The 17475-nt window shown below is 36.2% G+C and overlaps 1 long non-coding RNA gene across 1 annotated transcript; it reads right to left on the reverse strand.

Annotated features, from left to right (window-relative positions):
* Positions 1 to 954: 954 nt before the first annotated feature.
* LOC108944121 (uncharacterized) lies at positions 955 to 8665 on the reverse strand. The gene is made up of 2 exons (XR_011409606.1): positions 8213 to 8665; positions 955 to 1627 (listed from the first exon to the last, which is right to left on the reverse strand). It is a non-coding gene; the product is annotated as an uncharacterized lncRNA (long non-coding RNA).
* Between the last annotated feature and the right edge of the window lie 8810 nt (positions 8666 to 17475).

The following is a 17475-nucleotide window of genomic DNA, read 5'->3' on the forward strand; positions in this document are numbered from 1 at the left end:
CTAATATAATTTGAGATTATTGTAAGGCATGATTTATGGATATAACACTATGGACAGAAATGGATGCAGCTTGTGATATCAAAATTAAAACAATACAAATAAATGTTTTTTTAAAAAAAAGTCCAACACTTTCCAATGTCAAAATTACTACTCGCGTATGCTAATTTTATCTAAAGCCGCAATTCTCTTAATTCGAGTTTACCAACAAAGGCCAACACTTAACCCAACAAAACCAAACTTTATACAAACACACACATGCCATTTAAATGCAAAATTGTTTGATCAATTCTATCTATGAGTCTAACTAAGACAAAAATTTAACCAAAAATCCATACAGCTCAATATTCTCTACTGTTGACATTACTGGTTTTATTCAATATAAGATCCCATTTGAGATTTCATCAAACTAAAATAAGATTAACTTCAAACATTAACCCAGAAAATAAAGAAATAATCAGATTAAACGACCAAGGATCAATAAAAATGAAATAAAGCTTTATGTCGTCTATTCATTTATAAAAGAATTGTGGGTTAGGGAATGGGTAAATGGGCTGAGGGGAGGAGTGGGCTCAGGTCCGAAAATGGGCTTCACCAGTAAATTATTTTGGCCCAAATTCAATTCTTTCTCGTTGAACAAAAATAAGAATACTACCAAAATAAACTAATTAATCTTAGTTAATAAGAATAAATTATTTTTGTGTTTTTAAACTTATGTTTTAAAATAAAATTAAAAGTTGACTGAAATCCTATAAAAATAAAAAATAAGAAAATATTTTTAAAATGCTTCTTTTAAATGTTGCGCGGGTCAAAGATTACATGCTTACGCCTGCCCCTCTTTGCTTGAAAACACGAAGAGTTTTCGGAGCAAAGAACAATAATCAACGTAATTGATTTATGACCCGACGCTTATTGAAAACAAAACAAAGATGGACAAAAGATTGTGACCGAGCCCTGGTATCTGAGCTACCTACATATCCTTGGCTATAAAGTAATCATGCCACGTGTAGTTCAGAAGTGAATGAAGTGATGGAGTGTGTGGAGAGGATGAGAGTGTTGAGTGAGGTACCGTTCCGTCGAGGTTCCAGTCCGCAGTCCTATTATTACATTAAAATCAAAAACAGAAAAGACTAACTAATCCTTCCAGCTATGAGTTATAAGATTCTTATCTATAAGTCTTCTCAAGCTTGATCTTGAGTCTTGAATGGTTCTTCATTCAGACTTTTGATTTGAACATTGATACTTGCTAGCTGCAGGTGCAGATTCATCTTCTTCTGCTTCTTCGGATCAAGACCGGACATGCAGTGCTCGTGATTTCAGCCATGTCTTGAGAAATTCACATCTTTCATCGGCTTCTGTATTTTGGATTCACTTCTCTCTCTTTTTTTTTATTTTCTTTTATTCTGGATTGAGACTTCTTCCTTTGGTCATCTCAGACTGTCGACTCGCATTCTTGAGGTGAGCTTCTGCTACTTCTAACTTAAATTAAATTCTAAAATGACTTCCCTTGTTCTTCAGGTGGATACCTGCAACTGACTTGAAACTTGAAATGAATTCCCTCGTTCTCCAGGTGGGCGCCTGCCAATGACTTGAAAATTGAAATAAATTCTCTCATTCTCCAGGTGGGCGCCTGCCAATGACTTTAAAATTAAAATAAATTCCCTCATTCTTCAGGTGGGTGCCTGCCACCGACTTAATACTTGCAATAAATTTTTTCATTCTCCAGGTGGGCGCATGCTACTATAACAAAACGGAAACAACAAGAGAAACTTTTTCTGCCCCAGTTTACACTAGGAAGATTTGTGAGTTATTAGCAGAACTATAAATCACCTATGTTATTGATGAATGATGTAATGATGAGAGTAAAATTGAAGACTTGACTAGGATGTGTGTCTCCTGTGAGTAAAACCAAAAAAAATTGACTAGCAAATGCGTCTGCTAACAAAAAACCTGAATAAACTAGACTAGGAAGTGCATCTCCTAGGGGTGAAACTTGAATGAACCAAATTAGGAAGTGCGTCTCCTAGGGGTGAAATCTCAATTTAGGAAGTGTGTCTCCTAAAAGTATATCCTGAAAGACCTAGAATAGGAAGTGCGTCTCCTAGGGGTGAAACCTTTAACCTAAAATTAGGAAGTGCGTCTCCTAAAGAAATAAAAATCTGAAAAAACCAAAACTAGGAAGTGTGTCTCCTAAATTTGAGATTGAGCTTGCGGAAAACTATAAACTAAGCTTGACTAAACTAAAAACTGACCCTATTCTCCACGCGGGACCCCTGATTTCAAGAAAACTAAAGATTGATAACTTAAAAAAACTAAAAAGTGACATTTTTTTTATAAAAAAAATCCAAACTTCCCTTTTTTAAAAAAAAATTTATTATCCTAGGAGAAAATTCATCAGACCAGGTTTTTATCTTAGGAGAAAGATTCATCAGACTAAGACTTTGTATCCTAGGAGAAAGTTCATCATACTAGTTTTTTTTGGTTATCTTAGGAGAAAGTTCATCAGACCAAGACTTTGATCCTAGGAGAAAGTTCATCAGACTAGCTTTTCTAATTTATTATCTTAGAAGAAAGATTCATCAGACTAAGATTTCTATCCTAGGAGAAAATTCATCATACTAGGTTTTATTATCTTAGGAGAAAGATTCATCAGACTAATATTTCTATCCTAGGAGAAAGATTCATCTGACTAGGTTTTCTAATTTATTATCTTAGGAGAAAGATTTATCAGACTAAGATTTCTATCCTAGGAGAAAATTCATCAGACTAGGCTTTCTATCTTAGGAGAAAGATTCATCAGACTAAGATTTCTATCCTAAGAGAAAGTTCATCAGACTAGGTATTTTTTTTTGTTATCTTAGGAGAATGATTCATCAGATTAAGACTTCGATCCTAGGAGAAAGTTCATCAGACTAGGGCGTTTTATCTTAGGTAAAAGATTCATCAGACTAAGACGTTTATCTTAGGAGAAAATTCATCATACTAGGTTGTTTTATCTTAGGCGAAAGATTCATCAGACTAAGATTTCTATCCTAGGAGAAAATTCATCAGACTAGGGTTTTTTATCTTAGGAAAAAGATTCATCAAACTAAGAGGGAAAATGTGAATAGCAATGGCAAAATTTTATGCACACTAGAAAGACCAATAAAGGAAAAAAATTGAGAAACTTCCCTTTGTCTACTCTTTTTCTCTATTTTTTTTTTTTTTTTGGTCTTTTTCTCTCTTTTTTTTGAACCACTTTCCTTGCTCTGCTTTTTTCCTATTTCAAACAAAGAAAATATTGTCAATTTTGAAAGTGGTGGTCAGTTTGTGGCCTTGATGTTTTTGGCAGATTGGTTTTGGGATCATCCAACTTTGAAAGACCGACTGTGTTGGTAATTGGTTGCAATACTAGGAGGCTCTGTTATTGCTTACAAGGGATTTTTACTTTCTGTCTCAACCCTGATAGTTTCGCTCCCAATGCCATTGGTGTCTTGTGACTCAATCAGCCTTATCCCAATCAGAGATCTTTGCTTAGGTGACCTTTTCTGATATCTTGAATGACTTCCTTCTTTTGAGCAATTTGTTTGTCAAAGAGAATCACAAGTTATCTTTGCTTGCGCCAAGTAAGCTGACAAGAGTCTTTTGGGGGAGCCTTTACATGAATTCTCAAGGGATGTTGACAGTAACAACTGAGTGTGCTGGCCAAATTTGCTTTGTGCAACTGAAAAGCTGGTAGCAGGTTTGAAACCTTTTCTTGCTTATTTTGACAAGGACTGACTCAGAGTGAAGGACACAATGATGCAAAGAAACAAGTAATAACAAGAAATGCCCCTGTCGGAAGTACAGATGGAAGAGTTTTTTTTTCTTTTTATATTGCGGTAACTAGCCTTAATGATCATGACATGCATTTTGGACTTAACGGTCCTATCTATCAAACTGATCAAATCTTCCCTTTTATCATTCCTCCGGGCTTTGAAACCAAACTTCTTTGTGCCGATTATTTGTATCAGCCTCACGACTCACTATCGACTAATGGTGCCCCGAAGGGTTTTCACCAACAAGTCTCTCTCATTTATTCATCTCTGCTTACCGTCGTCTTACAGTGCCCGTGAGGGTTTTCACGAGTAAGACTCTCTCATTTTTTCTTCTTTATTTTTCTTTTTCTTTTGCTTTCTAGTGTGAGCAACTGACAGTGTTCTACGTTACATGGCAACCATTGCTCATTGCATGCTTCTCTTGGCATTCTTGAAGGCATATTGGGAGATCTTTATTCGGAAGATTTTTGGATAGGGTTGGAAAGAAAGGACGACATAAGGCTCAAAGTACAATCAAAATGAGGGGTTGTAGACTTAGAACTCTTGGAATCGACTCTTTCAAAAGTGGAATAAAATCTTTGTCCCAGTTTCTCGTACTGGAATTTTTGGATTTTTTTTTGAATTCTTATTTGGTTGGACCGAACCGTGTAAGGCTGCATACGTATCTTTTTTTTTTTTAAGGAATCAGGTCTAACATAGTTCAAACATCTGACCTAACTAATTTTTTCATCTTTCTTTCTGTTTCATTTTTTTTTCTTTTATTTTTTCAAAACAATTTGCCCCATCTTTTATTTTCTGGGGGCATGGACCATTGACTCATTTTTTTTTTTACTTGAACTTTCTAAGAGTTGCCCTAGTTTGTACTTTTGGGGCATGGACTTTCTTATTCATTTTTTATTCTATTCTTTTTGGACTTTTGACTCTAAACTTGATTCCAAAATAGGGTGGTCAAAGAAAATAATACAGGCTCAAAAGGGGTAACGAAGGGTATAAAGTGTTGGGATAGCAGAAAAAGGGCCTCCCAGCCTCGAGAACGCCAAACATAGTATCCTTTCGTGATCACAACATTGATGAACATGTTTGTCTTCTTGGTGTGTCGTGGTCCAAGAATACTTTCCATCTATTAATCTCAAACTTTCCACCAAACTTCAATTGGTTCTTCCTCAAACCTGATCTTCACAATGATTTGAAGGTAAATTTTATTCGAGCTTAATTCCAAAGTGTTTCAACTCTTTATTCATCCTCAAAAATATCTTTTTCTCAGTTATCCAATTCAAGACTAAATCGGTTTTCTAAGATCTGACCAGAAATTTCACATGCATGTCATGTCACTAGAACTAGCGGCGAAAGAACTAAGCATAGAATGACACAAAAGGACAAACTGTATTTCATTGAATAACAGATGAAAGGATTTGACAACAAGACAAACAAACTGAAATCTGGGTTACAACCCTGAATAACCTAGATAGCTAGAAAAGATGACAAAATAAGCTACCAAGACTCCTCCCTGACTAAAAGAGGAGTGACTTTCTAGTTGCTAAGCGACATCTTAGCCACAAATTTGCACATCAGTACTACTACAACATTCAATTCTCATGTATCCCCATCATCAAATCATCCCGAGCAGGCCATCTTCTATTGCTCAAATCTGGTAAAGTCAACCCCACATTTGCCTCCATTTTTTATTTTTAACCGCCAACTTGCCTGGTTGCCTTTTCGTGACCTTAGTTGGATCAACAATAGTGGTTCTTGTTCCTTCGGTTGAGAAGGTACTTTTATTTCTGAGTGATCCTGGACTCGCCATTGCAAACCAACAAACCGACCACCTAATACCAGATTTTATTTTAAAACATCAAGCATGTTGGAATGAGAACTCTTTTTTTTTACTCTTTTTTTTTTTCAAAATCATTCGATCAAACCTGATGTGGGTTGCCTACGTATCATGTGAGAACATGAATAAGATTTTGCGTAGTTCGGGAAGATAAGAAATAAGGTAAATAAACTAACTCTTTTTGGATTTTGATTTTAATTTTTTTTTAATTTTCGAAAGAAAGACTTATAAAGAAGAAAGAAAAAATATTTTTGGAATTTGATTTATTTTTTTAATATTTTTTCGAAAGAAGGACTTCTACATAAGAAAGAAAAATATTTTTTGGCTTTTGATTTTATTTTTTTGTTTTGTTTTTGGACTTTTGGGAGAAAGACTTCCAAAAAAGAAAAAGAAAATATTTTTGAATTTTGGTTGATTGTTTTTGAATGAAAGACTTCTATAAAGGAAGAAAATATTTTTAGTTTTAAATTATTTGTTTTTTGTATTTAAAATTTTCTAACGAAAGACTTCTAAAGAAGGAATTAAAAAAAATATTTTTGGATTTTTAAAAATTGGGGGTCGGAACCGATGAGGTTTGCCTATGTATCTCACATCCGGTGAGAATTAGACCCGCGTAGTTCGGTCAGTTTTGAGCCAATAGGAAAAAAATGATTTTGAAGATATTGACTCATTTTGAAATGACTTGTGCTTTTTTTTTTCTTTTTTTTCGACAGAGTTTCATGATCTTAGTTTTCTTTTTTTTTTTCAAATGCCGTGATTTTCAGGAACCGGGTCAATTTTCTCTCTCTTGTTTTTCTTGATTTTCTTTCCCTATTCTAGAAGCGAGTCAACATGCAAATCAGAACAAACAAATGCAACAAGTAGCACGTAAGATGCATCAGGATGGTCTTTTTATTTTGGGTACACCTGTCGTAGACGGACCCAACCCCTGTGTTGAGTCCCAAAAGTCAAATGCATGTGATGCAAATAAACATTCCTACTAGGTATCCGGCATGAGGCTATGTTATTCTAAGTTTAAATCCTAGGTGTATTGTTCTAGACCTAGCTTACCCGAGCGGACAACTCGAGCCGGAGGGGGGCAACGTACCGGGAATACAGAAGCTTCACTGACTTTGCAACTTGTCTGATACTCATTCTAAAATTAGGATATAACTCTAACAGAAAAGAAGCCACGCGAAGCGCACGCTTCCCAGAAGATTTAGAAGACTTAGAGAGAAGAAAGGTTTGTAATAATTTATATACAGTTCACACAATATCAATGAGGTAAAAAGCGACATTTAGCACATTATGCCCAAACGGGTAATATCAGACAATCAACAAAAGCCAAGTATAACAGTCATCTAAGCTCGAATTCTGGTCTGCGAGACCAGAGATTCTAGGTTCGATCCCCAGCATAGTCGCCAGAGCTGTCACACCTCCTTTTTCCCGAGGAGGATATGGAGTTTTTCCAATTAAAGTGACATTTTTCGAAATGCGATTATTTATTGATTTTTCAAAGTCACCACTTGGAATATTTATGGTGTCCCTAGTCACCGGTTTATTTTAAATCCCAAATCAAAAAAAATTGACTCTAATTTATGGTCCGCAAACACAAAAGACCGTGTAAGTAATTCTGTTAACTCGGGAGAAGGTGTGAGGCACTACCGAGTTCTGTGATTTTAGCACAGTCGCTTAAAAATTAATACTTGGCCTAATTATCTGATTTATTACATATTTGAAACCTATTGTGCATTACCGCTTCTATACCGCTTTAAATTATTTTTAAACAATTATGGAGTTTATTTAAACAAGTCGTAGTGTCGCGCACTTATTATTTTTGTACACATCGCAAATCATGCCACGTGAAACGTACCCATGATTCACAACATATTTATTTTAATTATTATTTGAAGTTATGGTCGGGTCACATGAAATGTGCATCCGAATTGGGGATTATGTATCAAGACTATGCCACGGAAACCGTACTCATAATCACGATGATTTATTTAATCGCGCCTAAAGCAAGCTACGATGTTTGTGATTTATTTCCTAATCTAATTTGAGATTATTGTAAGGCATAATTTATGGATATAATATTGTGGACAGAAATGGATGCAGCTTGTGATGTCAAAATTAAAAAAATACAAATAAAATTTTAAAAAAAAAAGTCCAACACTTTCCAATGTCAAAATTACTACTCGCGTATGCTAATTTTATCTAAAGCCGCAATTCTCTTAATTCGAGTTTACCACCAAAGACCAACGCCTAACCCAACAAAACCAAAGTTTATACAAACACACACAGACCATTTAAATGCAAAATTGTTTGATCAACAACTAAGATAAAAGTTTAACCAAAAATCCATACAGCTCAATATTCTCTACTGTGGACATTACTGGTTTTATTCAATATAACATCCCATTTGAGATTTCATCAAACTAAAATAATATTAACTTCAAATATTAACCCAGGAAACAAAGAAATAATCAGATTAAACGACTAAGCATCAATAAAAATAAATTAAAGCTTTATGTCGTTTATTCATTTATGCCGACAAATAAGGAGACACATGGATGAAATAACTAGTGAAAAAGATGGAAGAACATACCTTCTATTGCTGAAATTTTAGAGCGGATACAATGGAAATAGAATCTCTAGAACAGTAATCCTCAAGCGAGCTATGGACTAGAACCTTGGACCGAAGTCGACGTCGCCGAATAGACTCATCTCTACCGGGTTTGGATGGTGGTTTCAAGCTGATTTTTGCACTGGGTTGGGGCATTTTTGTGATGATATAAGGCTGATTTTACGTGACTGAAACAGAGGATTGTTAACCGGCAATTTTCGATCAAAGAAGGAGTGGTTTTGGGGTTGGTTTTGTGATTGTTTTACGGTTGCATTTTGGGTGAATTTGAGATCCGTTTTTGGGGATCTTTAAATGGTACTTTGGAGCTAGAGAAGGTGCTTTCTCTTTTTTCTCTCTCTCTCTCTCTCTTTTTTTTTTTTTTTTAGTTCAGAGAAAGAGATGATAGAGGGTTCTCTTATGAGGGGTGCCGGCTGAGTCTTTCTAAGGTGCTCCCTTAGCTTAGGAGGAATCTAGGAGATTCAAAGGTAGAGGAATTAGGTTTAATTTAGGGATTATAAAAGGGTTGTGGTTTAGGGAATGTATAAATGGGCTAAGAAAAGGAGTGGGCTCAGGTCCGAAAATAAGCTTCACTAGTAAATTGTTTTGGCCCAAATTCAATTCTTTCTCGTTGAACAAAAATAAGAATACTACCAAAATAAACTAATTAATCTTAGTGAATAAGAATAAATTATTTATGTATTTTTAAACTTATGTTTTAAAATAAAAATTAAAAGTTGACTGAAATCCTATAAAAATAAAAAATAAGTAAATATTTTTAAAATGCTACTTTTAAATGTTGCGCGGGTCAAAAATTACGTGCTTATAATAATATTTGAGCTTTCCATCTCAAACCTCTTCAGAAGTCTTTAATGTATTTTTGTTGACTTATCATCGTTCCCTTAGAGGTTTGCTTAACTTGCAGACCTAGGAAGAATATATTCTTGTTGATTAGAACCTTGAACCACCATCCGTGCAACTGGAGCAAAAATCTAATCATAGTCAATATATTCTTCTTGATTATAACCTTGAACCACCATCCTCGCATTGTTTCTTGTTGTATTTCCAAACTCATCAAGCTTATTTTTTAACACCCATGTGGTTCCAATAACAGTTCTATTTGAAGGTCGAGGAATCATGCCACACGTTGTTCCTCTCAAGTTAATGGAGTTCATCTTGCATAACAGCAATCCAGTCAGCATCTTTTAATGCTTCCTTGATATTATTGGACTCAATTTGAGATAGGTTGGCTGAGAAGGCAAACATGCTTCTTGACTTTGATCTAGTTTGAATCCATGAATCAAGAGGAGTGATCACATTTTAGAGCGGATATGAGCTTTTGTGCATCCAACTGTACACCTGAATCTTATTATGAGAATATCCAGGTTCCTCTAAGTGGGATCCATCGTTAATATCCATGGAAGAGTGAGTGCCACTTCTCTACTCAACATCAGGAGTTCCTTGCACCGCATCAACAACTTTATTTTCTGCTTCAGTTGTTGTAATGAAGGAACCAGGTTCCTCTGAATCAGCTAGAGGTTCTGCAGCATCTTCTTCATTAGTCTCCTTGACCTGACTCATCAGATCAGCCTTCCCGTTTGCCATATCAATTACTTCTCAAGGAACCTTTGACTGCTCTTCGTCTTGATCATTCTTATCATGTGAATCTTTCCTACATAAGTGGTGTGATTCATCAAAGATTACATGTACGCTTTCTTCAACACATTGAGTCCTTTTGTTGTAGACCTTGTATGCTTTGCTTTGTGAATAATATCCAAGAAAGATCCCTTCATCACTTTTGGCATCAAATTTTCCCAGTGTTTCCTTACCATTATTGAGAACAAAGCATTTACAACTAAATGTTCTCAGGTAAGTCAACTTGGGTTTTCTCCCATTTAGCAATTCATACAGTGTCTTGTTTTTGAGGGACCTGATCATGCACTTGTTTATCAAATTGCAGGCAGTGTTCACCGCCTCAGCCCAAAAGCTCTTTGGTACACCACTGTCAATTAGTATCGTCCTTGCCATGTCTTCAAGAGTCCTATTTTTCCTCTACACAACACCATTTGTTGGAGTGTTCTTAAAGATGAAAAAATTATACCATTTTCAGCACAGGATTCGTCAAATTTTGCATTGTCGAGCTCTGTACCATGCTCATATCTTATGCTTACAACATTATGGCTCATTTTTACTTGAATGTGCTTCACAAAAGCAATAAAGACTAGAAAAGTTTTATCCTTGGTTCTGAGGAACAAAGTCCATGTGAATCTGGAGTAGTCATCTACAATGACAAAAATGTATTTCTTTCCTCCTATGTTGGGCACCCTCATAGGTCCACACAGATCCATATGGAGAAGATCCAGTGGCCTTGAGGTACTTACTTCCTTTTTTGGCTTGAAGGAGGACCTGACTTGCTTTCCTTTCACACATGCATCACACACTTTGTGATCCTTGAACCTTGACTTTGGCAGCCCACAGACCAGGTCCTTCTTAACTAGCTTGTTCAGTAAGGAGAAGCTTGCATGTCTTAATATTCTGTGCCACAGTTCAGCATCATTATCAACAACACTCAAACATATAAGATCCCCACTGTTTAAGGACTCAAAGTCAGCAGCGTAGATGTTTTCGAATCTTTTTGCCATCAGAACCACTTCACCAGTCACAAGATTGGTGATATTGCAAGACTTTGATAAAAACTCCACTTTGTTTCCTTTGTCGCAGATTTGAGATACACTCAGCAGACTGTATTTCAGGCCATTCACATAATACATGTTCTCAATTGAGTGAGTGAGTGTCTTCCCAACTCTTCCAACTCCCAGAATGTATCCCTTTTTGCCATTTCCAAAGAACACACTCCCACATTACAGGGCTTTGAGTGAAAGGCAATCATTAGTACTTCCAGTCATATGTTTAGAGCAGTTGCTATCCTTATACCATCTTTGTCTACTTCCTTTCACTGCTCCCTGCACATGGAAGTTAGAGATTAGACTTAAGAACCCAAACAAGTTTTGGTCCCTTGTAGTAAGGAAAAGGGCGAATTAAACTCCTTCTTGTCCAAGAAGGCATCACACATTTTTTTATTGTAGGGACCAAGTTCCCTAGCAGTAGATACCTTTTCAACAAAAAAACTTTATTTTTCTGTTGGGACAGAACTCTAGCTTTACAGTAATCTTTAAAATGCCCAGTGTTACCATAATGAGTTTAAAACCAGTTATTAGGGATAGTAACATACTTGTTATGTGGGTTGTAAGGAGCCTTTTCCTTTTGGAACCCCATTCTCTGCATGTCCTCCCCATTACTTTTATACATGGAAGTGATTGTATTAGAAGACCAGGTCTACTTTAGAGATTTATCTAGGTCATTTTTAATCCTGCTTAGATCTTCCTGAAGTTGTCTATTTCTTTCAAGTTCAGCACACAGACTCAATTTTACCATTTTGAGTTCATTTTTCAAGTTTAAGGTTTGCCTCACTCGCCACTTCTTTACCTTTTGAAGAGTTCATGCCATTTTCAATTGAAGCTTTCACAGAAATATTTTCCTTTTTTAATTCCTCTACTGTCATCTCTTTCATGCTCTACCTTTTCAATTTTCTCAGTTAGAACATCCTTTTCATTCTTTAAATCCTCAATGATTTCTTTTAAATCAACAACTACGATTAGTAAATCATCCCTCTCATGCTCTACCTCTCCTAATTTCATAGTTAAAATATTTTTATCATTGATAAAGTTATGGTAAGCATCAATCAGAACATTTGATAAGGATACAAGCTTCTTTTGAGAGCAAGACTTCAAATTTCTTTGAACGTCTAGAAAGTTTACCTCATCGTCATCATCAACTTCATCCTCATCAAATTTTGCCATCAGGGCAAAGATGGAGTCATATTCAGCGGCTTCGCTTTCAACGGCCATCATGGAGGTGTTACCTTGTTCATCATCTCCATCAGATTCACTAGAGGAGTCTCCCCATGCTGCAAGAGCTTGTTTCACAACATTGTCGGCGATATCTTTTCTCTTAAATTTCCTGTCAGGAATCGGGTTCTTCTTGGTCGTTTTGTGTGTGTTGTACTTGTACTGGTCTTGCTTGTGGAGAATACAATCTTTGATGAAATGTCCTAGCTTCCCGCGTTTGTGACAGCAATCATATCCTTTTGGTCTGGTGGAGCTACCCTTTTTCGGAATACCCCCATTTATGCGAACCATTTTCTGAAATCTCCGTGTCAAATATGCCATGTCAGCATCATCACCACTTGATTCACCATTGTCTGCCTTGAGAACCTGGTTCTTCTCCTTTTTAGGTTATCTTCTGTCATGGTCCTTCTTCTTCTTCATTTCGTAAGTCTTCAGATTTTCAATGAGTTCGTCAATCGTTAGCTTTTGCAGATCTTTTGCTTCCGTGACAACATTGACTTTAGCCTCCCAAGAACCAAGTAGCACAATGAGTATTTCCTTACCAATGTTTTCCTTGGAATGATCTCTCCTAGAGAATTGAGTTCATTGATGATGAAAGTGAAGTGAGTATGCATGTCCTGAATGGACTCATCTTCCTTCATCTTGAAGAGTCCGTACTCAGTAGTGAGCATGTCGATCTTTGACTGCTTGACTTGGGTTATTCCTTCATATGCGGTTTGGACAGCCTCCCAGATCTCCTTGGCAGATCTATAGCTTTGCGGTCGACATTATTGTACTCCTTCCCTGTCTTTGGGACTGTCACTGCTGTCTCGCTAATGGTCTTCATGGGAACGAAGGGTCCATCATAAATGACATCCCAAAGCTCCGAATCTTTAGCCATGATAAAATCATACATTCTTGTATTCCACCAGCTGTAGTATTGTCCATTGAATCTTAGTGGTATGTAGGTTAATTGACCTTCTTCAAAATTTAGTGGAGCATCCATGTAGATCCTTTGAGGGTGTTAGCTAGCCTAATAGAAAAAAACCTACTATGATACCAATTGGTGTAAGTTAAGAGTCTACCAAACTATATAGAGAACCTGGTTCTCTATCAGTTCCCACATAACACACACACACACACACACACACACACACACACACACACACATACACACACACACACACACACAGTAGTAAGTAAATGACACAATAATATTTTACGTGAAAATCTCCCAACTTACGGGATTAAAAACCATGACCTACACTCTAGGATTTCAACTTCACTAATCGAGCAACTTTAGATTACAACCTATTGCAACGTAGGAATTAAACTCTTAATCCCTTACCTACTTGCAATAACTCTATTGCAAGCCTCTTTGTAATAACTCTATTACAAAGCTCACCACTTTGACTAACTCTATCCAAACACAAACACACGATTTATATTTTACAAAAGATATCCTACAAGATGCTTCTAACTAAGTTGAGTAGGAATTACAAGTGAATAGCATTAACAAAGATACAACAATACTAAGGACATACAATGAACACAGTACTGGGATCTGGTCCTTTGTTCTGTTGCTACTTTGTTCTTCAAGCCTTAGAATGAATGAAGGCGACAACACATTTGAGAGAGACTTAACGATTTAGGGTTTGCAAGTGCGTGTGTTCCCTTGCGTCATGTTGGTAATATATAAGTGAGGTCATTGGGATGATGTAAGCAAGTATTCGATACACAACATGCTCCATAAAGTGACTGCTGCACTGTTGCATGTGCAGTACAACAATGTAGCAGCTTTAGCAATTATAAGGAGTTGACTTGTACTATGACCGGAGGAACTAATAGATATTTATTCCCTCTGCCGTTTCTTTGACTGATATTATTGAAACTTGTGCCAGACGTGTGACTTGTTGTCTGAGCACTTTGAGGTTGTGTATCAGGTTCCCTATCTGGTTCTCCTATGAAGTTTATTAAATCATCAAAATATAAAGTCACATAACATATCATACCAGTAACAGGGTATAGTGCATTTGTTACTCCTATTATTTTTCTTTGTCGAGAAGTACCCGATCTGATCCAAAATATTGTAGTAGTTGTTGACAAACTAATTTTTGTTCCATAGTATTTGACGTTTTAGAAAAAACAAAATGACATTTAATCTTTTTTTTAAAAATGTGCCCTTACTTTTTCAAGTAGTGGAGTATTTAATTAAGTAAGTAACAGTAAACAATAGTTTAGAAAATTCTTATAATTAAAGCTATTAATTAATTGTATTTTTAATTATCAAAAAGAATTAATTGTATCTTTCTAAGGGATGTACAACAATCTTAAAAGCAGTTACTATGGATCAAAAATAAATTACTAATACCACATGCGCACGCATACAGAGAAATTAAATGACATAGTATAATAATAAGTGTATTTTAAATTGTATGTAAGTTTCTTATGTAAGGAAAATGATGTGAAATTGAACGTTTTTGACGATGGATAATAACGAAATTAATCACATGTAACATGCATTTAAAGTATCACTTGAATTTACGCGTTGCTCTAATCTCTAAACAGAAATTTATTCGAGTCAAAGAAACCCATCCTCCTTAGAAATAGAGAATCACACGTGAGATAAATGTCATTAGCAAAACGTGTATGTATTTGAAAATTTGACTAAAACTTTAATCAAACTAATTAATGTAGGTTCACCTTCCACATTATGTACACTTTAGTTTTCGTTGCGTCTTTGATTGGTTATACTCTAGGCTATACTTCAGGTACCAAAAGTAGACAAACATTACATATTATACTAGTAGTAGTATTTAAAATACAACGTTCACGTGGACAGGACAGGTACATAAATAAACATATCATACACATGCATGTTTCAATCTACAATGATTCTTTCTGTTTTTTCTTTTTTTTCCATTATTTTGGAATATCGAATGTGAAAGCCAAGATAAAGTCTGAGGTAAAAATTCACAGGTAGCATCTGAAAAAGAAGTTAAGCACGTGATGATAGTAACTTTTCCTCCCTGTCCATCTTATTTTTATCATTTTTTCTAGGAGGGGTTGAATACGATCCGATTTAGTCCAACGGTCAAATTAAAGCAATGTACCTGAATTTAGAATTCTAAATTTAACTTTCAGTGAAATTCCAATTATAGAATTATAATTATTCTATTTATTGCTAAAGATTATAATAGAACACTTACATCCTTAATCAAAAGTAGCAGACTGAAGCCATGAGAAAAAAATTATTTTTAGTAGGGAGCGCTCTACTTCACAAAGTGATACTTCCCGACACGAATCCGGATTAGTTGAATCCAGAAGCAGGTGCTAAACATAGGATGGGAAATTAAAAAAATAAATATGTTTGATCTGTATTATTCATTAATTACTAAGATTAAAAAAAAAAAAACAAGATTTGCATAACAATAAATCTAGTAACATTTGATCTTTTCATGAATTTTACGCACACAGAAAGTTATGTATAGCAAATGCGCTTTTATATTTAGCTACTTGGACAAAATTTGATTAAATTTTCACTTTTTAAAGGAACCTGATGGCGTGGAAAAGGAATTTGGAGAATATGTAGAACAAATTTTAGCATCAGAATTACTCCACAACAGTAGATAATCAGCATCAGTTTTAAATCAGGCTTCAACAGAGTTTTATACTATACTTTAACTAATGGAAAAGTAAGTTCGTTTCTGTTGTGCAGTTATACTAAACTTGTTAAACGGGTCGGGCCAGCCCATTGCCAACCCGGTTCGATCCGATTCAGCCCGGATCAGCCCGGTCCGCTAAGGGGGTGGGACGGGTTGGTGAGGGTTAGGGGTTTAACCGGACGGGGCGGGTCTTTTTTGGTAACCGGTGCCCCGGAATCCGGTAAGCCCAACAACTTACTACCGGATTTTTACCGGGCTACAACCCGATATCCGTTATGCAATTGTTTTTTGACCGTTGCCAACGGTTAAATTCAAAAATGACCGTTGGGCAACGGCCATTTTTTGTATTTTTGGCCATTTCAGCCTACCCCTTAAGAAAATAGTCCCCCACCCCTAATAATTGATAAGTTATATTTTTAATCTTTTAAAACTATAAATAGCCCCCATCTTCTTCATTTTTTCTCACAATTTGCTCTTTTGCTACTCTAATTCTCTCTTGATAATATTGCTTATTGATCTCAAGTTCTCAATTACTTATTATTTCAAGTTTCATCAAATATTTACTTTAGCCACTACAAAATTATAATTATCAAATATCAAGTATTCAAGTGAAGTGTGGTATCAATATCATCAAATATCAATTGAAGTGTGATATCAAATTTAGTGCAGCATCCGGACTCCCGGTACACTCGTTCCAACTCTTTCTCTTCTTTGATGTTTATTTTAATTTATTTTTTAGAATTATTAATTTAATTTAATTTACATAATGGATATATTTAGAGCGGCTAGAAGAATTGGAACTATAGAAAATGGCAATATGAACGGATTGATGGAGAATTTGGCGGGGCATAACTATCCAATTTGGAATATTTTGCTCTACTTCCCATGTTTTATGTGTTTGATTTGATTTGGCTACTTGAAAAGTCACATAGTCAATTTATTTTTTAAGCAATTATTCTAAGTTTAGTGATATTCAAATAATTTGCCAAGTCCATCCCTCATCTCTCACGCCACCCGCAACGGTCGAAAACCAGACCAGGTAGTCGGCGACCACCCCCACCAGCAGGTAAGCCCCCCCCCCCATCTCTCGCACCTCCCCCTTCGTGTCTCTCCTTTTTCTTCTTTCCCTCTTCCCCACTCCAATATTTACTAGAGCAACAACACTGCCGACTGCTGTTTCGCCGGGCAGCAACATCGGCCCTTTTTCCTCTAACTTTTCTTCTTCATTTTTAATCCTTAGTTGCGGGTAAACCCCCCTCCCCCCACCCCATTTTTCTCTGCTCCTTTCTTCTTCGTTCACTCTTTCTCCTCGTTTTCCTTCTCTTTGTGCTTTTTTTCCTACGGCTGAGACTTCGCCAGTGGTAGCGGTGACAACCCCCCCCCCCCCCCTTGTTTGGCTTCGTAGTATTTTGTGTGTATTTCAGGTTAGGGTCGGTGGCTTTTGTCGGCGAGCGGGATGTGTGTGTGCAAACAGTGAAGAACAGTCTGGGCGACTGTCAACAAGGGGTGACGCGGGAGTTGGACGTGCAAAGAGGTCGCAATACTGCCGTGCATACCAAGACAATTCCCAGGTTCTAATTACGGGAGTTGGTACCTCTCGTTTTCCTGTTTTCCTTCGTTGTATTAGTTAAATTGCTGCCATCTTAGTTCGTATTAGTTTAATCACCATATTGGCGTGCCTGTAGTTACAATATAT

This window comes from Nicotiana tomentosiformis, chromosome 7 (assembly GCF_000390325.3).
Source record: "Nicotiana tomentosiformis chromosome 7, ASM39032v3, whole genome shotgun sequence".
Classification (NCBI taxonomy): Eukaryota; Viridiplantae; Streptophyta; class Magnoliopsida; order Solanales; family Solanaceae; genus Nicotiana; species Nicotiana tomentosiformis.